The sequence below is a fragment of the Heteronotia binoei genome, chromosome 1 (assembly GCF_032191835.1).
Source record: "Heteronotia binoei isolate CCM8104 ecotype False Entrance Well chromosome 1, APGP_CSIRO_Hbin_v1, whole genome shotgun sequence".
Taxonomy (NCBI): domain Eukaryota; kingdom Metazoa; phylum Chordata; class Lepidosauria; order Squamata; family Gekkonidae; genus Heteronotia; species Heteronotia binoei.
The window spans coordinates 180,849,481-180,875,322 of NC_083223.1; the positions used below are offsets into that span (position 1 = coordinate 180,849,481).

A 25,842-nucleotide genomic window follows, 5' to 3' on the forward strand; every position below is an offset into this window, starting at 1 on the left:
CTGCTTCAATGATTTCCTTTTCCATCCAATGCTTCCTGCTTTACTTGCCACCAAGTCCCGTTTTCGCTGGTAGAGAGATCTCACGATACTTGACGTATTTCCTGTGTTGACTGTGGGAGCTGCAATTGATTCTATGACGAGGGCTTTTTCACAAAAACTCCAAGTAGACCAAGCAATACATTCCTTTCCACTTTTTAGCACTGTCCTTTAAATTTACAAAGTCCAAATTTCGCCCCTTCTCCCCTTCTTCTTCCAAGCTTTCTAGATTTCCATTTCCCACCTTCTGATTTTATTTTGTTTAACTTTAATTAGTCCCGGAATGAAAGATAGCGATCTGTACCTTTTCTGTAGTCATCCAGATCAACACCGGTCTTGTGTAGCTTTAGATGTATAGTAGTATCAAAGAAGGTTAGGATCCTGTCAAGCTTATGTCAAATAAATGACTCTGGAAATTTCTGCAGATGATGAAAATGCAACTCGTCTCTGGAGACCCCTCAAAGGAGCCCCCCTCCTGGGACTCCCTTTTAGCCAAGGTAAATCTCAAAGTTTCCTGTGCATACTTTGGACTGATCTCTGACTGAGAAAAGTAGGCAGTAGGCATTAAATTGCCTTCCACTACCCCGAACAGAAGTTCCAGCCTGCTCCCCTTCTAAGAAGCAGTTCAGCTCGGCTTCCAACCCCGGAAGTTGCAGAACAGAATATCTTAAAAGATCTTTTACGTTTTGTCACTTTCTTTCAGAAGAAAGCAAGGGAGGAAGAAATCAAAGAGGTGACCACTGACTTGTAATGAATTATCATTCTGAAGGTTCGCTATTACATGTATTTATAAACATCATGTGGAACACAAACATTTCTGTGCATAACTATTTTTGGATGAACTCAAAACTCATTGAAAAGCACTCAAATGTGACTTGGCCACTGTATATGAAGAACAATCTCAGGGACAGACAGAGGGCTTTACTGTGAACAAGTGGGTCATTCTTCCTGTTATAGCCAAGAGCCCAGAACCTTTAAAAATACATCATCATAAGATGCCATCATCTAGATTTCAGGTACCTAGAAAACGTAACTCTGGTTCTTACAGAATGCCTTCCTCTATAAAGAGAAAAAGAAACCAGTATTAAACAAGCACCAACATGACATGTGTAATCCATGAACTGCATAGAGGATGAAAGTATAGTTGATTTTCTAAAAGTAAAGCAAAAGCAAAAGGCTATTATAAAAGGCAAATCAGAAATTTAAAAGGCAGAAAGCAGAAGAATTAAGAAAAAGACAAAAAGGTATAAATAAGAGAATATAAATATTTCTGTATTGTCTGGTGCCAGATATACCCTCAAATGCAGTTCAAAGTTTATTTACAAACTGTCCTCTGGAAATGTCCGAAACCATGTAGCACCTCTAGTAGGCAGAAGTAGGCATTAAGTCATTTTGTGTGCCTCTCTAGAGAGTTGCAAGCATTCCTAGAAACCAGCTTACCCACAAATCTGCTTAGCTCCTAGCTCTTATTTGTAAAACAGCCCAATGTATGTCAGTGGTGCCTACCAGCCACCCACTCTGATCTGTGCTACTACTGACCAAACACCCTTGGTGTCTATTGCCTTGCAGGACCAAAGTTTCATGGAGCAATCCAAGCATACAGAGCAAATACAGTTTCACTGCAACTCCCTACAAGGAATAAATGTTGGCTCAATGATTGTGCTACATCCCCTAAAAGAAGCACTCAGTTCATCATATGGGGGGGAGGGGACCTGAATATGTAATACAATGTCAGCCCTGCTGAAACAATGGCATGACCAACAGCTGCAGTGACCAATGAGGATCTCGCTGTCCTCTGTGGGGTAGCCAGCTCTCTTGCTCCATTACAAGGTGTCCCAAGAGGGGAATATATCCCTGTAAGGAAGAGGCAAAGATTTCCAGATTGCACACACCCTCATATCACTGCTAGTGTCTGTTAAGTCACGAAGGCTGCATAATAAGGAACAGGTAGCACAAAGAGGAGCTACAAATATCATGGGATCATCAACAGAAAAAGAAAGATCCCACCATATCAAAATGTACAGCATCACAAAATATTTTAAATGTATTTTATTGGTTTTAAATTGTTTTACATAATTGATTGTTAGCCGCCCTGAGTCCGCTTGTGGAGAGGGCAGGATATAAATTTAAAGTAATAAATAATAATAAATAAAGACTGCTGGGGCACATGGGAGTGGGCAGTACTACTGAGCCACCTGACTGCAAGATAGTGATGGTATATGGAGGTTGGGGGGGACCCAATCAGTATGAAGGGCTCATCATTCGTTATGACGTTCAAGAGGGCAAAACTGCAGCTTTGCTTGGGCATCCAGCTAGACTGCTTAAGAGCTCTTCCCACGTGGGAACTGAACTAGTAGCCTAAGTATATTATCTCATATGGCTGGTATGGACAGCAGAGCATCTTGGGGATGCCTAATTCCCTACTTGGGTGGGTAGTTAAAGAGCTGCTCATAATTGGGTTCTATTCTGGCCTCTGGCTCCTATTTTCTTGCTGAACAAAGATGAATGTTACCTTTTGGTCAACATCCCACTAACTTGGAACTGAACTCCCATTTCCTACATGTATGCCTTTTTCTCAGCAAGTTTGTGGGGGAGATGCCAGTGATAGCTATTTTGTGAGCTACTGACATTCAAGCTATAAGCAACTGATTTGCTACTGCATAAATTAATTTGCTCTGGGGGCATCCTTCCTGAGCTAAGACAAAAACATATGAGATGGAGACTAAAAAAACTGTGAGCTAGCTCACACTAACTTAGCTTAGAGGGAACACTGGTGGGAAGTGCATCATAATTACCAGTGCTGAGTGAGCTATGGGAGCTTGGGAATGTTGCGGCTGGATTGGCCATACTTCCCTCCCTGCGTGTTCACCTGGCAAAAAGGAATTAAGCTGCAGGTAGGGACTCAAACCCCTCACTGTGGAGCTCAATGGAATATGTTAATTCCTGGTAGTTCTTGTACCTCCTGGCTGACAGGAAGTTAAGGGGCCAGCTACTTTTCTTCCTTTGCCTTTGAATACTCCTAGTGCAGGTGATGGCAGTGTGACATCAGAAGGTTATGGCTGCACCAGCAGGTAGCACTTGGCTGCTTCTGCTACTCACTGGAGAAGTTAGTGGCACACCACCACCTGTTTGGCATACGAAGGTGGGGTTGCTGTGAAATCTGGTGTGATTGTTATGTGGTTGCAGCTGAGAGGTATTTGCATCATTTTTTCTCTTTGCAGAACAGTCAAAGGGCATTGACTAACAACAATGCATTAGGATAGGGCTGCTTGGCTTACAGTTTTATTCACAAGTCTGACAACAAGCCATGTTCGTACCTGTTACAGACAAACTTTTGTCAGTGATGACATCTGATGCACAGTAGTTAACTGAAGTCGATATGGTAATATTGATTTTTCTGTATTAGTGGGGAGGAGAACTATTTACAGATGAGTATGTCTGCAAAATTCTTGCTTATTACATCCTAGCCCTTGTGGAATCATAGCCTTGTATCAGTCTCAGCTTCCTCTGTTCCTAGGACCCATCATTTCCCCTTTCATTAATTTTACTTTGCATGAGTTATCATCACTTCAACCCCAGCCTAGGCAAAGGACAAACTGACAAGGGGCCAAGGACAAGAACTGGAAGGGCACTGCAGCTTCCAAGGCACAATCCTCAATAAAGTTTGGCTTGCTACTCCAAAGTACTGTTTTTTTAGGTAGCCACTTAACCTAGTTTTAACAGGCTGCATTCTGGCTTGTGTATAATATTTCCACTGCACTGAACGTTATCAGTCTCTATACTGGCATACCTATAAAATTAGTATGGATGTATACAAGTAACAGTACAATCTTAAACAAAGTCTCACCCTTCTAAATCTACTGTAGTTAATGGGCTTAGAAGACTGTAACTACACTTAGGATTGTACCATATCATACTTAGGGAGGACTCAGCGACTGCAAAATGTCAGCAGCCCTTTTTGCCATTTTTTTCTCCCATCCTTCAGAAGACTGTCTGTGCAAAATTTACCAGTCTCTCTTGTCATAGCAATGTACAGAAATGTTTCATGTGGGGATTTCACACAAATAGTTTTCCAAATGAAAAAAAAAAATGATATGCTACCATGTATCCATTTACTATCTGTTTGGGTCCCCCCCCCCTTAGACTTCAAAGGTAGCTAACTTTCCCTCAACGATGACTACCTATACAGATATTTAGAAAAGTAGTTATAATGCATAAACATACTACATAGTTTTCTTTCCTTTCCCATTTTAAGAGAAATTATCAATACCATCTAACACAAGATCTTGCATGTATTTATATATTCTATTGACCTGGTAGAAATAAGCAAGTGTGACTCCTTGTACTAATTAAAAATACCAATTGAAATATCAGAAATTAAAATAAAGGTATCAAAAGAGGCATAACCAATTATCTGAAATAAATGTAATATGAACAAGCATTCAAATTGTTAGAGGTGTTATGTTTACATGACTGCTTTATGCATTGATTATTAAAATAGCTTTTTTGAAGGGAAAAAAGAACTCTACCAAATGTCTTGATGTGTTAAACTCAGCAACAATTGTGGCACACATGATTTTTTCCATCTTCTATAACAATGCTGTCAGCATACCAAAGTCATGCAGACATTCCCACAGGAGGCAGCAATTAGCCTCCCTAGCTAATTTATTTTTAAGACACTTATATCAGATTCATGTATTGAAGTACAGTCTGTGTTTAAAATATTCAAACAGCACAGGGCAGGAATGTTGCTTAAAATGAAGCTAATAAAAAGACAGCCTGATCATTGCATGTGAAATATCGGTTTGCTCAAAGTTTACTGTGGCGTTGTGACAAATATAGCTGCATTTTTTTGCTAAAATGTTATAATTGCCATGGCCCTAGTTTTAAAAGGGTGACATTAGACCTCCACTTAAGGAAGTTAAATTCTTGCTAGAGACAAACATTTCAAGCATTCCACTGGGATGTTACATGTTTCATACAAAAAAGCAAGTATAGTAGTCATCATTTATACAGGACCAGCAAAGTTCCTGATATTTCACAGTATAATACAAGGGAGACAAATCTCAACTTCGAAGTCTTATGGCCTAATGCAGGGGTGTCAAACATATGCCACGAGGGATGGATCTGGACCCTGCAGGGCTTAAATTTGTCCCATGAGCAACTTCCTTCTCCAGCTTCCTTTTCCAGGGCTGCTGCTGCAGCTGTACCATAGCTTGCCTTTTCCCCAGCTTCCTCAGTGGCTCTTTGCTTTCTGCTTCCTAATTCCCTCCCTTTTCTCTCACTCACACACACACAGCTGCCGCAGTGGCTGCTTCCTGCATTGTGTGGGAGAGAAACAAAGATGTGCCCCCCCTCATACACACGCACAGCATCTGCTTCATTCTCCAAGCTGCTCCTCCTCTTTTTTGGAGGAAGGGAGCAGGAGGAAAGAACGAAGTTGAAGTCCCACAGCAGCTTTAAGACGAACAATGTTTTCCAGGTGTAGCTAGGAATAAAGGTTACAGCGAACCTCCACAAGAACCAGCCTCAAAATTAATAAACAGTTCAAAAACCATTCACAACATCTAATAAATCTATAAAATTTCTATTACAGTCACAAATTGTAAGACATTAAGGAACAAACACCCATACCACCAATCATATAGAAACAAATAAATGTCTGATATATTTAAATAGTCAGGTGTAGGTGAAAATTCAAATGGTAAAATCTTTCATATGGAGCGCTGCTCCTAAAAGCTTGAAGTCCTGAGTAGTCTTTCCAGAGAATAAGTCTTTACAAAGAATAATTACATCCAGTTTAAATGCTGCTGCTTACATCAACATCCATTTGGTATGGTCAATTTCAATGGCTGGGGCTGATGGGAGTTGTAGGCAAAAAAACATCTGGAGAGCTACCATTGGCCACCCCTGCTCTAGGTGACAAGCTGTTCAAAACATTCTGGCTGGAAGCTGACAGCTGTGGAACACCCCCTGCTTCAGAGGTCTAACCAAACATAATGCTTGCACTGTTTTCCAGAAGTACTTAAAAACTCTTCTTGGGAGAAACACTGGAAGTGGTTAGGGTTTGTTAGTTTGTTTATTTATTTACAGTCCACCTTTCTCAAATTACACAGAAATGTCTAAGAGTGTTTTTTTTTTCAATTCTAAGTTTATTTTAATACACCTTATATCTTGTTAACTATTTCAGTATGTAAAAGGGGCCCCATTAGAATGTAACACACATTGATTCCAAACCCCTCCCCCCTTTTTGTTGCTTCAATATTCTGCTAGTTTTGGCTACTGATGTAGCTAGCAATATGTTTATTAGATTTTTATTTCATCCCTCCTTTAAGCAGCTCAAAGTAGTGAACATGGTGCCACTTCTCAACAACACACTTTATTGTCACAACCACCAGTAGACTAGTAACTGGTTCAAAGACAACCACTGAGCTGCATGGCAAAATGGGCTTTAAACTTATAATCTTTCCAGTCCTGATCTGAAACTCAATTCACTAAACCACTTTGGTTATCTAGAGACAGAGTTCCATACAGTATCTGCAGCAATGACATAAGTAAGATAAAGTTGCTTATAAAAAGGTAATCCCCTGTGCAAGCAACAGTCTTTTCCAACTCTGGGGTGACGCCGCATCAAGATGTTTTCATGGCAGACTTTTTATCGGATGGTTTGCCATTGCCTTCCCCAGTCTTCTACACTTTCCCCCTCAGCAAGTTGGGTACTCATTTTACCAACCTCAGAAGGATGGAAGGCTGAGTCAACCTGGAGCCGGCTACCTGAACCCAACTTCTGCAAGGATCAAACTCAGGTCGTGAGCAGAGCTTAGGACTGCAGTACTGGCGCTTTACCACTCTGCACCACAGGGCTCTTATAATTTATCCCAAATAATCCTCACTCTAATATTAAGCAAAAGATATGGTTGCCACCTGATGAATAAAAAGTTTTGTCAAGTCTTACACCTACCCTTTAACAAAGTTTGAGTTCAGTGGCACCTTTATTATAATGGGTGCTTATAGCTGAGACTAGATGCAAGAAAGATCCGTGAATGGCAGTAAATTAGCATACAAATACAAAAGTTAACAAACAGCCATGGGATTGAAGTTTGAGTCCAGTGGTAAGTCAAAAAAAGTTAAATTCTAGGTACAAGTGAGAACTGAGAGGCTTAAGGTGCTTTCACACGACAATGGTTTGCAAACAGATTTTGCCATTCTTTACACAGTAAAAATCCAGTTGCAGAGCATGTTATTTAGTGTGTGTGAACACACACTTAGAATGTACATCTTTCAGATTCATTGAAACAGATATGTTTCAGTGAATCTGAAGGAGTGTACATCCTAAGTCCATTCTCACTTGTACTCAGAATTGAACCTTATTTATTTTGCAGATGCCCCTGGACTTAAACCTTGTTCCCACATCTGATTGTTCTCTTATTTTTGTCTGCTAATTTACTGCTATTCACAGATCTTTCTCTTTTTAAAATATATTTTTATTTTACCACTGAAGGGGATACAGGATTGAAAGAGGATAAAAGGGAAAATAAAAAGCATATAGGGTCATTTATTAAACACATATTAACGACAGTGCTTAATATGAAAATATAAACATGAAAAAATAGCATGTCACAATGCAGTAAAAACAATCTCTACTTCCATACAATATATTTTCATTATTTCCTATCTGTAGGGCAAAATAAGAAGGCATATAACCATTCATGGATCTCTCTTGCAACCAGACTCAGGCATAATCACCCAGCACTTACGCATCTTGATTCTAAGTGGCCCTTCCTGACAGCAGCCCCCCAACCTACCCCCTATAATTTTGAAATTCAAAAATGGAAGAGGGACTGCCAGGGATGCAAAGGAAAATATTGAATTGCAATAGGATAAAAGGAAAAGACTACTAAAGACAGCTCCTGGGATTAAGCCCCATCGAACAGATCTGGATACTAAGTAGACCTGCTTTAGGATTGCTCTTTCCATATTCACAGTCGAGAGATACAGAACACAGCAGCAGGCCTATGTGCCAGGCAGACTCTTGTAATCTTTAACAGTGTTAATTACATGTTTGGGAGGGATAGGGACCTGAACTCAAGCTTCCCCTTTGCATCTGATGGAGAAGGAAAGGGATGGGAATGGTCTGGGTTGAGTATTTTATACTCCCAAATAGCTGAGCAAAGCAGATAAACTGTACCGGGCAAATTGACAGTATCCGTCGCTTTAAGGCTTCTTGGTACTGTTGGCAGGATTATGTAACACTTGCTATACAGGTGATAAAGTGAAAGCATGTGAGTAGCATGTGTAACCCATTAGCCAATAAGGAATGTGATTGGCTGGTGGGGGTATAACAGCAGTAGCCACAATGCTACCTACTGTGGAGAGAACGGAAAGAGAGGAGTGGCATGCTGTTAGATGGACTGTGTAACTGACTATTCTTTTGGACTGTGTGTACCTGTACTGTTGAACTGACTGGACTGACTATAAGTGGACTGACCTCTGGAATGGAGTGTGCACATGTGTTGCTGTATCAGGAAATGTAGGTATCTTCAGGAATGCTGTGTGCATGGTTCTAAAGATAAATCTTGCGAAGTACTTGGAGTTTCATGGGAAGTTTCTTACTGGTCTGGACACCAGCATCCAGCATATCATTTGTGACAGAGTGTAGTGGAAACGTCCCACAGGGCCACTCTGGTCACCTCAGCCTCAGCTGATGTTCTAAATAATACACACTCACAGACAGCCAGTTAACAGAATTGTATTAGGGTTCAGGCAATAACAAAGTCAAGTTACATTCTCAATGGATTAGGAAACAATGAAAATTCCATATCACCTGAAGAAGTGTGAGGTTTTTTTTAGATGCAGGTTCACTAACCGGATAACACCTTCTATCAGTTGCCTGATCTGTGTATTCACATAATGAAAGGACCAGTACTAATTCACTTTCAGCTGTTGACTTTCTTCTTAAATAGAGGTTTGCTTCTTAAAATGTATATGCCTTAACTTTTGTTATTCTGAATATTTCTGAAACAAGCTAATTTGCATGTTTTCAGTATACATAGTTAATATAACTGGCACATAAATTGAGACCCATGAAGTCAGTAATTCCAGCCTTCTCCCAGATGAATTGCTCTAAAAGACTACCTCTCCAATTGACTTTCAAAAATATAAAACTTCTGACTGTTTCTCTTTGGGAAAATATGGTTTAATGATTGCTTTTGTAACACATAAAGAGAGAATTCTGAAGCATTTTAGTATCTAGTGATTTTGTCCTTGCCTTGTAAGCAAAGGAATGAGTCTGTTTGCTCTTTATTTATTTATCATACACTTCTAATTTTATGTTGCTGAGGAAGACTTGCAAGTCAAACCATATCTGACAATGAAGACTTTATTTTTAGCACAAACATGTTGGCACAAGTCAAACTGGTGGAGACCCAGTTTGGTGTAGTGGTTAAGTGTGCGGACTTGTAACTGGGAGAACTGGGTTTGATTCCCCACTCCTCCACTTGCACCTGCTGGAATGGCCTGGGTTAGCCATAGCCCTGGCAGAGGTTGTCCTTGAAAGGGCAGCTGCTGTGAGAGCTCTCTTAGCCCCACCCACCTCACAGGGTCTCTGTTGTGGGGGAGGAAGGTAAAGGAGATTGTGAGTCGCTCTGAGACTCTTCGGAGTGGAGGGCGGGATATAAATCCAATATCTTCTATCTTCTTCTTCTTCAAGAGCTGTACATTAGCAGTTTTACCAATATGAGATCACAAAACAACAAATATGCATTTCAGTGTTTCTGCATCAGAACAGCTCTGAGTGGATTACTTTATGTTCTTTCAACTCAATGACATAATTTGCATTTAATAGATGCTTTACATTTTAAGGGATGTCTTACTAGCATGTTGAACTATTTAATAAACCTATTCTGTACAACAAATGTATATCTTTAATTTATGAGCAAAGTGTAAAATGTTTTTGTCAGGCTTTAATGCCCCTGAAATATTATCACTATACTGTCAGGTCATGTATATATTTATCACATGTATGTGGGCCACATGATCCAAAAGTCTTCTGCTCAGTATTAAGTATAACAAATAATGCTCTATAAGATCAATCTTGAGCAGGTTTACTCCGAATCCTACTCAAGTTTGCTCAGAGCGGCTTGCTCCCAGGAAATGTTTGTAGGATTGCACTGCATATCTTCTGTGAAGATAGAACAATGCTTGGCATGAGTTAACAATAGGCAGCAAACTCCAGAATTATAAAACTTGACATTAGGGATGGGCACAAACCAAAAAACAAGCAGTGATTCATGGTTTGTTTTGAACCAGTTCATTTGGTCATGGCATTCCCAAATCCAAAATGAACCACCTTTTATTGGAGGAGGTTCAAATGGTTTGTTTTTGCAGTTCATTCTCCAGACAGCCTAGCACCAATTTCAATCAATTCCTAGGCAATGCTGGGGGTGGGCTTGTGGAGAGCCCTAGAAACACCCAAAGCAGTTGTTCATAGCTTGATTGCCAGCCCTGGGAGGCAACCATGAAGCTCCCATTCTGCTCTATGGGAACAGATTATATATATATATATATATATATATATATATATATATATATATATATATATATATATATATATTGTTATTTATACTTTATTAAGTTTTTCATAAAGCATATCACAGACGTTCATTCCGTCGAACGAACGGAGGCACTTATCCAACACCTTGTGCACCGCCACCATATATTCTCCTAATCTAAACTGCCTGAACTGATCGAGTTAATTAGATGCCGGCATGCCAGTTCCCCATTCCGAGAGCCCCCGGGTAAACAAGTCCCAGATTTCAAAATGCAGAGCTTTAAACATTAGATGCTTCTAGAAAAGCCGACCAAATCTCTTCAAATTGTTGTTGTTGACATTGCCGGCGATATGCTATCCTTTCTTGCACAGCCAAAGCATACATTCCCTCAAGCCAAGTAGTAATCGTGCCGGTGAAGCCTTCACGCCACTGCAGCAGGATAAGCCGCTTCGCAATCATTATCGCACGTGCCGCCCATCTTCGCTGCCAACGAGTCAGTGACCAGGTCGTCGGGAAATAATTCAGTAATATCTGCATGGCAGAAATAGACTGGTCAATGTTAAGTACCTTTTGCATCCATCGAGCAATCCCATCCCAGAAATATTTTAACATCGGGCATTTCCACAGCATGTGAACCAGGCCCGCCTCTGAGCGTAGACACCGCCAACAAGCCGAAGATTCAGCCAAATTGTGCTTATACAGACGAAGAGGAGTCCAATAAATCCTGAACAAAAGCTTTTGTTGAATTAAAATCAAACGAAGATCTTTCGAACAATGGCGGAGACCACTACAGATAGCTGCCCATTGAAAAGGGTAAATAGGGCAGTTAATTTCCTCGCTCCATTGACAACGCAAGTCTTCCATAGAGTATTGCACATCTTTTTTCAGGCATAAATATAAAACACGGACTGGCTTATTTTGTTCAATTGCATGTTCTAGGGTCTGCAGGAGAGGTGGAGCATCCGGAACCGCCAAGGCGTCTATGCCAAAAGAAGTAGACAGTGAATGCTTCAGTTGCTGGAATTGCAGCCATTGGTTAGCTGGTAACCCAAAGACACTTTGTAAATCCTCAAAAGAGAGAAATGCGTCCTCGTTGCTGTCTTTAAGCTGATTGAGAGTTAAGAGACCCCTCTGCGCCCACGACTTCCAAATCACCGGCCGTCCCCCTATCTTCACTTCAGGGTTGCCCCATAGGGTCATCCGACTATGTGTGTAATTGTCAAATCCGTAAGTGTCACCCAAATATTGCCATGTTTGTCTTGTCGCCCGAATCGATGGAAGAAGCGACTCTCCCTGATAGTATGTTGATCCAAGCGCGTTCCATGTCGACAAAGGAGTAAGATTATATACCAATGGGAACAGATTATATACCAATATAATACCACACCCTGACTCAGCTGCTTTCACTTTGCAGCATGAAGAGAGAAAAGTTAGTTGTTGTGAGACTAGAAGAATTGTTTGAAGCATGGCTGATTTAGGGGAGGCTTTGAAGACTCCGTTCCCCCACACACAGTGGGACAATTCTTTATCACTCCAGCTGGAAAGGTGTTCCTTGCTGTGGTTCAGAGACTGAATCTGAAACTAGAGCTGAGCTTTCCTGGGGGCACCTGCTTTGGGAGGATGTAACTCAGACATCCCAAATCCAATCTTGGAGGGCAGGGGGAGGAGAACCTGCTGAAGATTCCCTGGGAGTTTTGTGTCTTTAACTTGTGAGGGGGCTGTTCTACCACCTCCCAAACCAAATGAACCAACATGAACCGCTATTTTCCTGGTTTGTGCATCCCTACGTGATTTTTCAAAATTAACAAGCTTAGAAAGGGGACTTGAAAAAATGGGAGGGCAGAGAGTTCTATTTGCCTTGATTTCTGAGTCAAAGATATTGTTTTACTGTGTGGTCAATCATTTTTTGTTTGCCGCTAAAATGCAGTATTCTGAAAAGCCCCAACACAGTTAGACACAATCTCTCCATTTAATGACAGATCAGTTGCATATTTAGTAGTCAGCCCATTACTTTAACCTGTGAGTCTAACAAACTGTGGATGCCCATGGCCATGCTGCTTGGCATTTCAGAAGAAACCAGTTTTGCTGTCATACAGTTTGGACTTCAAGGCTATATTTATAAAATACTATTTGACACTCTACTAGGCAGCATAAAAAGTAAGCTATAGACATTTCTGCCAAGACTCAGAACTGTGTGGGTCAAAATAAATAATGTTAATTTTTGGCAGCTTCTATTTGAAGTTTCTGCCTCCTCTCTGTGCAGGAGAAGAGACAGATCCAAATAGGCAGCCGTGTTGGTCTGAAATAGCAGAACAAAATAGGAGTCAATTGCACCTTTAAGACCAACTAAGTTTTATTCAGAACGTAAGCTTTCGTGTGCATGCACAATTCTTCAGACGAGGAATGAGGTACAGTAAGCAGAGCCACATATAGCTGGTGGGGTTTGGAATGCCAAGTGGTACAAAGTTAAAAACCAATAGCAGAACAGTAAAATTAACAAATTCAGAAAACCTTTGATCTCGGTTGCATTAGCGTGGGAAACCATAAAACAGTAACATGTCAATGTGAGAATGCCCGTTAATTATTCTATTACTAATTAACCTGGGTCAAAAAGAAGGCATTTATTTCCCAGAAGTTTTTCCTGTCCAACTAATTTACCTTTTAACATGTAACATAAATATATACATCATTCTAGTTTGCCATTAGAAAAAATACATTAAAATATAGTGGAAGATGGGTTTAGTATATGTAATGAGATAAAAAGCCAATATCCCTTGTTTGAGTATGTCAATACAAAAGCAATAAAAACACAAGTAGTTCTCCAAGAAGACAGCAGGTCCTGACAGAGGTTGTGGGGCACCCGTGATGACAGGTGGCAGTGGTTTCTGATACTATCCCTGGGATAAACTAAAGAAAACCCTGTTATGCTCTATACCCTATTATATCAGGCTGGAGGCAATGTCAGGAAAGGGGTGTGTAGCAGTTAGAAGTGACGCTAGATATGGTATATACCTGGACAAAAAAGCATAATGACAAATAATTTGACAGCTATGTACTATGAAGTGAGACGATAAAGTTGAGAAGGGTTAATTTTATAAAATTTGAGAAACTAAGATGGGAGGGAAGAGAGAGAGAGGTCTACACTTACTCAGCAAACTTCCTAGCCCTCTGCACCCTGAGTCATTACTGCTAATAGACAGGGCCAGCCCTGCTATTAGGCAAACTAGGTGACTGCCTAGGGCAATGGCCATTGGGCACCCCCCATGTGACTCTGAGACATTATCAATGGGGGGGGGGGGTACCAGAAGTTAGCCTTGCCTAGGGTGCCAGACAGTCTAGGGCTGGCCCTGCTAATAGATGCCACTGACTTTTGTGCTGCCAGGCTAGAAAAGGCCCTGTTGCAAACATAAACTGCCAGTTGGATCTAACTTGCTTATTCTAGATGCAGGACTGATATATTTGTATAACAACTGCATGACACTCAAAACTACAGATAGTGAACATAGCTCATATATGTTCTAACATTCCTTTTCTAAAACTGCCTCATGAGAATATAGAACACTGGAATTAATCTTTGAAGAGTCTCAAAACATGGACTGAATCTTCTATTTGCAAACAGAAGCATACTTCTGCTCATGCAAGGTATGGGATTTTCATTACAACCCCCTTCCACTACAGACCATGTTGCGCCTATGCTATTCCTGAGGGTCTGCTATGCCCCAATAGTCACATTTCAGAAAGGGTCTCTTCCATGAACAGAACTGAGGATACTATTTGCTCTTTAAAATTCAAAGACATGTTGTCAAAAAAAAATTATCATCACTGCAAACACTATTTTAGTACATTAAAATGGTTTACTTGCTTGTTTCATGTTTGTAAGGGCTTTTTGGTATCATTTCACCTCCCTTTTATTTTATTTATTTATTTTATCAGATTTATATCCCGCCCTCCCGTAGCAGGCTCAGGGCAGCTAACAACAGTTAAAAACCACATAGAACAGGGGTGGCCAACGGTAGCTTTCCAGATGTTTTTCACCTACAACTCCTATTAGCCACAGTCATTGGCCATGCTGGCTGGGGGCTGATGGGAGTTTTAGGCAAAAAACATCTGGAGAGCTACTGTTGGCCACCCCTAACATAGAATACTTAAAAACAATCTACAATAAAATCAATTCTACACATTTTAACCATAAAATCCAAGATGCATGTTGATGTTTCTCAATATAAGAACATAACAACATAAGAGAAGCCATGTTGGATCAGGCCAATGGCCCATCCAGTCCAACACTCTGTGTCACACAGTGGCAAAAATTTTTATATATACACACACACTGTGGCTAATAGCCACTGATGGACCTCTGCTCCATATTTTTATCTAAACCCCTCTTGAAAGTGGCTCTGCTTGTGGTCACCACCACCTCCTGTGGCAGTGAATTCCACATGTTAATCACCCTTTGGGTGAAGAAGTACTTCCTTTTACCCATTTTAACCTGTCTGCTCCGCAATTTCATTGAATGCCCACGAGTTCTTGTATTGTGAGAAAGGGAGAAAAGTACTCCTTTCTCTACTTTCTCCATACCATGTATTATCTTGTAAACCTCTATCATGTCACCCCGCAGTCGACATTTCTCCAAGCTAAAGAGTCCCAAGCGTTTCAACCTTTCTTCATAGGGAAAGTGTTCCAGCCCTTTAATCATTCTAGTTGCCCTTTTATGGACTTTCTCCAATGCTATAATATCCTTTTTGAGGTGCGGTGACCAGAACTGCACACAGTACTCCAAATGAGACCGCACCATCGATTTATACAGGGGAATTATGATACTGGCTGATTTGTTTTCAATTCCCTTCCTAATAATTCCCAGCATGGCGTTGGCCTTTTTTATTGCAAACACACACTGTCTTGACATTTTCAGTGAGTTATCTACCACGACCCCAAGATCTCTCTCTTGGTCAGTCTCTGCCAGTTCACACCCCATCAACTTGTATTTGTAGCTGGGATTCTTGGCCCCAATGTGCATTACTTTGCACATGGCCACATTGAACCGCATCTGCCACGTTGACGCCCACTCACCCAGCCTCAACAGATCCCTTTGGAGTTCCTCACAATCCTCTCTGGTTCTCACCACCCTGAACAATTTAGTGTCATCCACAAACTTGGCCACTTCACTGCTCACTCCCAGCTCTAAATCATTTACGAACAAGTTCAAGAGCATGGGACCCAGTACCGAGCCCTGCGGCACCCCACTGCTTACCGTCCTCCACTGTGGAGACTGCCCATTTATATTCACTCTCTGCTTCCTATTACTCAGCCAGTTTTTGATCCACAAGAGGACCTGTCCTTTTACTCCATGACTCTCAAGCTTTCTAAGGAGCCTTTGATGAGGAACTTTATCAAAAGCTTTCTGGAAGTCAAGGTAAACAACATCTATTGGGTCTCCTTTGTCCACATGTTTGTTCACCCCCTCAAAGAAATGTAACAGGTTAGTGAGGCAAGATCTTCCCTTACAGAACCCATGCTGAGTCTTCCTCAATAACCCGTGTTCATCAATGTGCCTACTCATTCTGTCCTTGAAAATGGTTTGTTATATATTTGTCCAGTGGGACCGTCAGTGCTGTGGGACATTTGGTACCTCCCCTTAACTATTGAAGGCAAGCTTAAATAGTTCAGTCTTACAGGCTCAGCTCACATTTACTGAAATTAATGATGCTCGCTGAAGGACATAGTCCTTTGGTTCAAGATCAAATGAAAGCTCTGCCACCTCCATTTTTAAAGGAAAGAAGGCAAGATTCTAAACGAAGTGAGCAGGTTCAGAAAACTGGCAGAATGTAAACAAACTCTGGGCTTGCATGCTCCACTCCCCTCCCCCCGCAATTGAATGTACTGTTTATACCAATTTTGGGTGCACACTACACTAAATAATGTGTTTTGCAACTGGATTTTTACTAGTCTTACACAGTAAAAATCCAGTTGCAAAAAGGGCTGCCAAGTCCCCAGTCTGGGCAGGGAATCTACTGCCCGAGAGGTTTTCAAGCCACTGGCGCACATTGGGCTGGCAGAGAACCTCCCTCTGCATCACTGGTGTGATGGCGTCACCCGGAAGTGACATCATCAAAATGGCGGCATCCATGCGGGCCGCTCTAGGCATTTGTGGGGAAACTCTATGGTTTTCCTGGACGCTCTAGCCATTCGGGAGGTAAAACTCTATGGTACAATAGGTACCATAGAGTTTTAACCTCCCAAATGGCTAGAGTGGCCAGGAAAACCATAGAGTTTTTCCAGAACCACCTAGAGCGGCCCCGCATGGGCACCGCCATTTTGATGACGTCGCTTCTGGGTGACATAATTTCGTCATGCACGCATGCATTATGCACGCGAATGTCCCCAGCCGGGGGATGAAGAGGACTTGGCAACCCTAATTGCAAAACACATTTAGTGTAATGTGAATTCACCCTTTCTCTCCTGGCTTCCTGAGAAAACATTGCTTGCATTACATATGAATGGGCTAAACTATGGCTTGCACAAATCACCTTGTAAGTGGGCAAAATCAGCAACTGCCTGTATATGTCATTCTCTGTTGTGGCCTCCACCTTATTGAACGGCCTGCCTGAGGTTAGGAAGGCTCCCATTGTTTACTAGATGTTCCAGCCTATTCACTGTATTGATTTAAATGTACATGGTGTAATCTGCCTTGAGTCTCAGTGAGAAAGGAGGACTATAAATAATGTAAATAAATAAATACAAATCATGATCAAATGGTGGACCAAATCATTATTGGCAATTTCTGCTTTCCAAGTAAATTGTAGTCTATGCGAAAAATGTTATGGCAAATTATGGCCTCCCTGGAAACAAGAACGGAGGAAGGAAACTACAAGACCCAAAGGAATGGGGAAGAGGGAGTGCAAAACCCCTGAAATATATCTATATAATACTAAACTTATTTTGATATCATCTGGGCCAATGAAATACAAATCTCTCCTAAAACTATAAGATGAAAATTAATGTACATGTACAGGACTAATTCTACATTTCATCTTTGAACCTCAACTTGATACCTACCCACCCCCTGGCCAGCCATATTCAAATACAAAGATTATTAAAGATAAGCTCTGAGCTCACATTAACTCATATCTTCATTTAAAATGTAATTCTCTTCTTAATGTTGAAACACTAGTTCTAACTGCCCAAGCCCCAATTTCAAAGAGGCCAAGAAAGATCCAAAACTTCTTGAATATTTTGCTTTAATAGCACTTACAAGAAAAACTATTCCATCTTCCAAACATCATCTTAATACACTCTAATACACTATGTGATTTCATATACTTTGAAAAGGCTATCTCTTTTAAATAGACTTGAATGACATCTAATGTCCTAATGGCTCAGCACATCTTTATTGATTTATACTTATCTAGATGTTCATGTCTCTAAGTTATGCAGTTTAATAATTTACAATTGGACTGGAAAGTTATGCACACTTGATCTCTCATGCAACCTTAACTATGACAGCTCCTTTCAAAATGGCTATAAAATCTGAGAAAAGGAGCTAAATCTAGACATACTAAATACAGGTATTACAGTTCTCAGGGGGAAAAACATTTTAACATTTTGGACTTCACTGTGGGTATTCAGCTTTACAAGCCCCATAATTTACTCTGCTTAACATTTATAAATATCAAAAGAACAAACAGAAGATAAAAGGTTGTAGACAACGTTTTTCAGAGATCATCTAATGCTCCAATGTAAAAGCATCAATTACCTCTTTAGATGGATGCTCTAACTGCATTTTTAGGTTCTTTTAATTTCCTGCAGGTGACATTTAGTAGCAAGAACTATCACAAAACTAAATGAAAAAGAAATTTTGTTGGCTTTTGAGGCAAAGCTGTCTGTTTTAAAATTACAAATTTCAACCTTTCACAAATGTAACTAGGCAGTTAATTGGACACCCAAATTTAGTCAAGGTCTCTGCATACATAATTATGATTCATTGGAAAAGTCCCTCTTGTAACGGTCATCACATAAAAATGCTGGAAGGGGACAAATAAACAGGAAAGTGCAGATACGAAGATATAAATGAAGAAAAATTATATTTCATATCAGGACATCAGTAATGAAGGTATGAGGGTCATGGGCAGGGCTGGCCCTAGACTATCTGGTACCCAAGGAAAAACTAACTTCTGGTGCCCCACCCCTCAATAACCAGTTTTCAAAAATGATGAATTGTGGGGGGAATGAAAAGCACAAAACTTGAAATTGCTCCCTGATTTGGATAGCCCAGGCAAGCCTGATCTTGTCAGATCTCAGAAACTGCACAGGGCCACCTACTGCCCTCCTCCATCTTCTCTCCTTTCAGTAACAACTCATTCAGTTTCAAGCCTCCAGCCAGTTTTTCACAGCAGCCAAAGGGGTGCGTTTATGCGGGGGGGTGTGTGTGTGTGGTAATCTTTCTGTCTGCCCTGTGCTTCCCACTTGGAACATTCTTCCCATGCACATGTCTGGCAAAGTTGCTGGAGGCATGGAGGGCTGCTTTCCCTACCCTTCTCACTCCTCTCTGGGGAGAAGCTGTTGCCATCAATGAGCCACAAGGACTGGCATGGTTGCTCCAGAGTTCCCTTATGGCTGCAGGTCCTTCCTAGGAGGTGCCTCTGTGGTCAGACTGGACTGGGGAGCGGCAGTTCTGCATCTGCCTTACAGAGCCTTCTATGCCCAGCACGAACGTCAGTTCCTGTTACTGAGACCCAGTGGGGCAAGAGGAGGTGGTTCTCTCTCTGGCAGATGGGGCTGGCCTTGAGCAGAACAGCTCTCCATGGGTGACTGCAGGGAGGAAGAGATGGGGCAGAAGGGTGAAGCAGCTGAGCCGCTTGCCCCCACCTGATGGTTTGTATGGGGGGGGGGAGAGTGTGGTGGCCCCTTCCCCCCATCCCTTGGTATTGGCCACTCACTGCAGCCTTTGGGAGCTGAAAATGAAGGACTTGCTATTCCCCCAGTTTTGTTGGTTTGCATGCTTCCCGGAATGTAACCCCTCTTGATCTTGCACTTCCAAACAGGGCAAACATCTTTTAAGCAATCTGCACCCTTTCTCTTTTTTAGTCTTTACTCTCTTCTTTTCTTCCTCAGTCTTTTTCTCTCTGTTCTCACATCTTTTCCTCTTCCCTCCCTTGTCCCTCTTTGCTTATCTCTACCTCAAGATGAGATGTCGTTCAGCACTCCAGCAGAAAATTTACCTGCAAAAGCAGTGAAGCGAAAGATTTTATTCTCATCTTAAAGTTGTCACTGGACTCTAAGTTTGTTCTATTGTTTTAGACCAACATGGCTTCCTCCCTTGATCTTGTGTGTGTGTGTGTGTGTATGTAAGGGTCAACAGCTATGGATAAGATCAAAAGTGAAACTCCTCTTGCTAGGGAGGTGGAGGGAGGGAAGATGCAAGCATAGAAGGACAAGGCCCCGCTTCTCCCATGGAAGATTATCTGCCCGGGGGCAGGGATGAGCTCAGCCCTCCCTCCAGGGCAGGCAGGGAAGCAAGCAACATGGGAGAGGCTTCACTCGGCCTCTGGGGAGAGGGATGCAGCCCTGAGACCCTTGAGCCAAGCTGAAGAAAGCAGAGCTCTGGTGGGCCTCTTCCGACTGCCTGGCTGTCCCACTGGAGTCCTGCTGCTGCTGAGGGCTTGCAGCAGGACTGGGCTCCAGCAGACAAGGAAGGGACCAGAGTCACCCACCTCAGCCTCACACCGGGCACATGTGGAAGCCACTGTCATTCTCTTCCAAAGCCAGGAGAGAGCCACCTGCACCCTTTTACGACATGGGCAGACAAGCAGGCAGGCTGGGTGGTCCATCAGTGCCTGGCGGTAGAGTTTCCTCCTCACCTCAGAAGAGGCCAGCTCCCTCCCTCCCACCCCACCCCGGCTATTATTATTATTATTACATTAAATTTCTATCCCGCCCTCGCCATAAGCGGACTCAGGGGGGCTCACAACATTCATTTCATAAGTTAAAACCCAATAAAACCAATAAAACATAATTACAATTTAAAAAAAAAAACATTTTATGATGCTGTATCGCTACAATGTACAATATAGGCGGGTTCTTCTTTGCAGACGGTGATCATCAAGTACTCTATATGATGTCAGGTGGCAGCTCTCTCCTGGTTAAATATCAAAGGCCTGTCGAAACAATTCCGTCTTACAGGCCCTGCGGAAAGTAAAAAGACCCCTCAGGGCCCTTATGGCCTCCGGGAGAGCATTCCACAATTCTGGTGTTGCCACCGAGAAGGCCCTAGCTTGCGTTAAACGTAACCTGGCCTCCTTTGGTCCAGGGATGGACAACAGATTTTTTGTCCCTGAATGCAGTGCTCTCTGGGGAATATGTGGAGAAAGGCGGTCCCACAGATAGACAGGTCCCTGACCATAAAGGGCTTTAAAGGTCAATACCAACACCTTGAAACGGACTTGGAACACAATAGGTAGCCAGTGCAGCTTTTTCAGCACTGGCTGAATGTGTCAGTGCATGGGAAGTTCTGCGGGTTTGAGTAACCTGATAAGTTCAGCTCCAGCTGCTGTTCTAAGAAGACAAACTTCAACAAAGCCGTTTCAACAGATATATTTGGGTTTGGGCAAAAGAGTAGTTAGAGTCAGTCCCATAGTCAGTTTACAGGTAATCAGTCCAGCCAAGTCAACAGTACAGAATCACAATCCGATAGAGCAGTCCACACATACCAGTCCATATATCAATATCTTTATCCAGTCCGACAGAGTAACAGTCTTGATCCAAATGTCTCTCCACTCCTCCACACCGTTCTCCTCTCTCTCATTAACCCACAGGAGACAGAGAGTTTGGCCTCTGTTGTTATAGTGCAGCTAGCCAATCCTATGCCTTAATCACATAACAAGCTGCACATGTTACTCACATGCATTTCATTAACTTGTATAGTTGGAGTTACATAACTCTGACTCAGCATTTTGGCTCCTTAAAGTGCCCAATGCTGTCAGAATGTGCTCCCATTGAGGGAGCCTCATTAACAGCCGTGCCGCAGCGTTCTGCACTAGCTGTAGTTTCCGAGTCAGCGTCAAGGGTAGCCCCATGTAGAGAGCATTACAGTGATCTATTCTTGAGGTGACTGTAGCATGGATCACCATTGCTAAGTCGTTGTGCTCCAGGAAAGGGGCCAACTGCTGCACCCGCTGAAAATGAAAAAAGGCGGATCTAATAGTGGCTGCTACTTGGGCCTCCATTGTAAGGGAGGACTCAAGGAGCATGCCCAAGCTCTTCACCTTAGGGGCCGGTATTAGCAACACCCCATCAAGAGCTGGCAGAAGGATCTTCCCCCCTGGACCACCCCGGCCCAGGTAGAGAACCTCCGTCTTCGTCGGATTCAACTTCAGCCGACTCAGCCTGAGCCAAGATACTACAGCTTGAAGAGCCAGGTCTAGATTTTCCGGGGTACAGTCGGAGTGGCCACCCATCAATAGATAGAGCTGGGTGTCGTCTGCATATTGGTGACAACCCAGTCCATACCTCCTGACAATCTGGGCAAGGGGGCGCATATAGATGTTGAATAACATCGGGGACAGAACCGCACTCTGTGGCACACCACATATAAGTGGCTGCCTTTGGGATGATTCCTCCCCTATCACCACCCTTTGCCCCCAATCTTGGAGAAAGGAGGTACAGGTGTCCACTGTAAGGCGGACACCTGAATCCCCACGTCGGCAAGGCGGCTAGTCAGAAGCTGATGGTCAATCGTATCAAAGGCGGCTGACAGGTCTAATAATAACAGCACTGCTGAGCCGCCCCGATCCAGATGTCGCATGAGGTCATCTATGAGAGCGACCAGAACCGTCTCCGTCCCGTGACCTGGTCGAAAGCTGGACTGGAATGGATCCAGTGCAGAAGTGTCCTCTAGAAATCCCTGTAGGTGAGTTGCCACCTCCTGCTCTATAACCTTACCCAAAAAGGGAAGGTTTGATACCAGCCGATAATTTGCCAATACGGCCGGATCTGCAGATAGTTTTTTCAAGAGAGGATGGATCACAGCCTCTTTAAGAGGTGTGGGAAAGATCCCTTCTACCAGGGATCTGTTGACAATACCTTGTAGTGGTTCACACAGCAACGCCTGGCTAGCTTTTATAAGCCAGGACGGGCATGGGTCCAACCCGCAGGTCGTAGGGTGTACAGCAAAAAGGATCCTGTCGACTTCCTCCAGGCTGAGTGGATTGAAGGAATCTAGAATTGGACCAGAAGATGCGCTCGGTGCCCCAAGTTCTTTCACTGTATCAATTATGGCGGGAAGGTCGCGTTGGAGCAGTTCTGTTGGGCCATGCGGCCTGAACTGAGCTCTGCTCTGGTACCAGAGTAAAATACCTCGCTTCATACCAGAAATTCTGTGCGGACCTCATTATTTTTCTGCTACATGGGCTTCAGAAAACTGCTTGTAGATTTCTGATACCGCAACAGTGCCCATCAAAAACTCACTTTTTGACAGCACAGAAATACCATTCATGACACATAAACACACACAAATTAATTTTGCTTATGAAGTGCCACTATAACTGACAAAGCCCTACTGACTCCATCACAGATTATACTGTCATAGGATATGCAATAATTAACAAATGGCAATAGGAAAAATGAACTACAGAGTGATTTTTTTTTTGCCAGTAGAATGAACATTCAATGTATCTATTACAAAAATGGCAATATGAAAAACAAACTGAAATCTGCATAGCAAACTGGTCAGGAACAATATACTATAAATTATACAATGGCACAACAGTATCTTCTTTTATGCAAGGCACAGATTGAAAAAGCCATGCAACTCGATCCAGGTTTCTAGGATCTCAACGTACCCTGACGTGTATTTGCTCTCTTATCTGTAACTGAATCCCATAAAGCCACAGATTGCATTTTCAATAAGAAAGCTCAATAGACAAGTAAAATAATGCATTTTATAACAGAATAAAACTTCCCGGATCAACATTTCAGCTGACTTTAATTCTGCTCATTTCCAGCTTATAGTGGTCTAACCTAGTGGTCATAAAAATCATTAACAGGTCTGAGTCTTACTGAACTTCAGTTTTATTAGCTTTTAATCCAAGTTCTAGGCTCTGCAGCTGCAACATCTCTTAGCAAGCACATATTTCTATTGTTCAAGTCTAACAAACCAAGGCAAACTTATCAGAAATGTTTGCCCTTTAAAAAGAACAGAACATGAATCGATTTCATTACTGTCATACTGTGTAAAGAAAACAGAATTTAGTCAGAAAGGAGGCAAATTTCTTGGCCTATATGCAGCATTTAAAATGACAATTGCACAATCACTGTGCGCTAATTGACTTCCATTTAAGGAGGACAGCAACCTTTCTTGTGAAGATAATAAATATACCATTGCTCTTTTCCTCAGCCTTTTAAGACTGACTAAAAGAGAAGAAGAGGTTAGAAACAGCCTGTCTTTTCAGGCTTTGAGTACTAAATTATTAATTCACACAAAATAGTACATTAAAATACTATTAAATCGACCAAAGGCAGCATATGCAAACTTGAAAGGGAGTTTTCACACTTTGCTAGACTATCAAATACAGTCTCTGACATGTAAACTGAATTCAATTTACTTTTGTTTCTCATTATTTTCTTTGTCACTCTCACTGATCAAAGGGGTTTGTATGAAGTTTGGGTTTGCTACCTTCAGTTTGCCTTATTCTTCCTGCTGTGAACTAGCTCACTGGGTCTTCACAATCACTTTTGATGCTAGAAACTAATGCTACAAACAAGAGATTAGATCTTCAATGCAGGATTAGGCAGAGTGAGTAGCAGCGAGGAAGGAGAATGCCATTACAAGCACAAACTGAAGAGCAAGAGAAGCAATACAAAACATCAGCAAAAGTGCAGTGTTTCTGTTTAGATATTTATTTTTCAAGCTGGATGCACCCAAAAAATTCCTCCTTTTGGTTGCAATACCATCCCCAAGGATAGTTCTACTTCTGAATTCAGACTGCTTCTGAATTGGTACAACAGAGTGATTTGCTGATCTGAGAACTATGAATGCTGTATAAACTTGACTCCTACTTTGCTCTACTGCTTCAGACCAACACACTGCCCATTTGGATGTATAAACCTGGTATAATGGCAAGGGGAAGTGTTTAGAATTTATCCAAAGAGCTTTGACATTTAGCCAGTTCTGAGCTGACTATGATGCAAGAAAACATATTCATTTGTGTGAGCTTTGCTATAAGCAGCACACAGAGAAATCCCCAATTTTCCTTCTTAATACTACAATTTAAGAAGGTTGCACTCACCTCTAACTGTTATTCATTGAGTGGTCTTCTGTGAAGGCACACATTGGGACTGCACAATCACAGGGCAGCCACAGAGAAGAACTAGTAAGCTTTATTAGAAGTGTCTAGAGCCTGAGAGAGCTCCCCCTCCCCTCTGCCTCCAGTGTTGCCTTTCCTGCTCAATGGGTCATGTGATGGGGAAGGAGTGAGAACTTTCCCCTCAATTCTCCCTTCACTGCCATAAGGAGCCAGTTTCACTAAAGCAACCTACAGTGGAGAAAGGAGAGAGGGATAAGGTGCAAAGATAGCGTTGGCTGGATGAATCCTGTCAATATCAAGGCGAAATCAAAGTTCGATGCCGAGATGACAGAGACTGTCAGTGTCAAGGTAATTGGCAATGGTGGAGTGAAGTCTTTGAGCATGTTTGATCTTCTTCTTCAACTTCTCAAATGGTGGTTCTGATGCTGACCATGTTGCGGTTAAATTCTCCATCAGATCTGATGTCAAAGGAGGCGGTACTGTGGCTACTGATGGGGCTTAAAAATTGCTATGAGGCCCTGTTCTGGATCTGGTGAGCAGAACGGAAGTCCCAGGAGCTCTTACTTCCCCCCACATGCTTTTCCAGATGCAGAAACAGTCCCTGACCACTGTTGCAGCACATAAAAGGGTTCAGGGGGAACAAGAACTCCTGGGGCCTCTACAATGCACACCAGATCCAGATCAGGAACAAAAAGCAATTTTTAAAAAGCTACAATTGCTTCTAAAATGGTATTAGTGACCACAGGATGATTGTCACAGGTCATTGTCATATTTAATTGCATAGAATCATAGAGTTGGAAGGGACGTCCAGGGTCATCTAGTCCAACCATTTGCACAATGCAGGAAATTCACAAATATTGTACCCCCCTCCACAAATTCACAGGATCCGCATTGCTGTCAGATGGCCATCCAGCCTCTGTTTAAAAACCTCAAAAGAAGGAGAGTCTACCACCTCA

General features: G+C 42.2%; 1 protein-coding gene across 1 annotated transcript in view; it reads right to left on the reverse strand.

Moving 5' to 3' along the window:
* The window catches only part of BTBD9 (BTB domain containing 9), a 376,375-nt gene that overhangs the window by 44,342 nt on the left and 306,191 nt on the right, over nt 1–25,842 (reverse strand). The window lies entirely within an intron of this gene.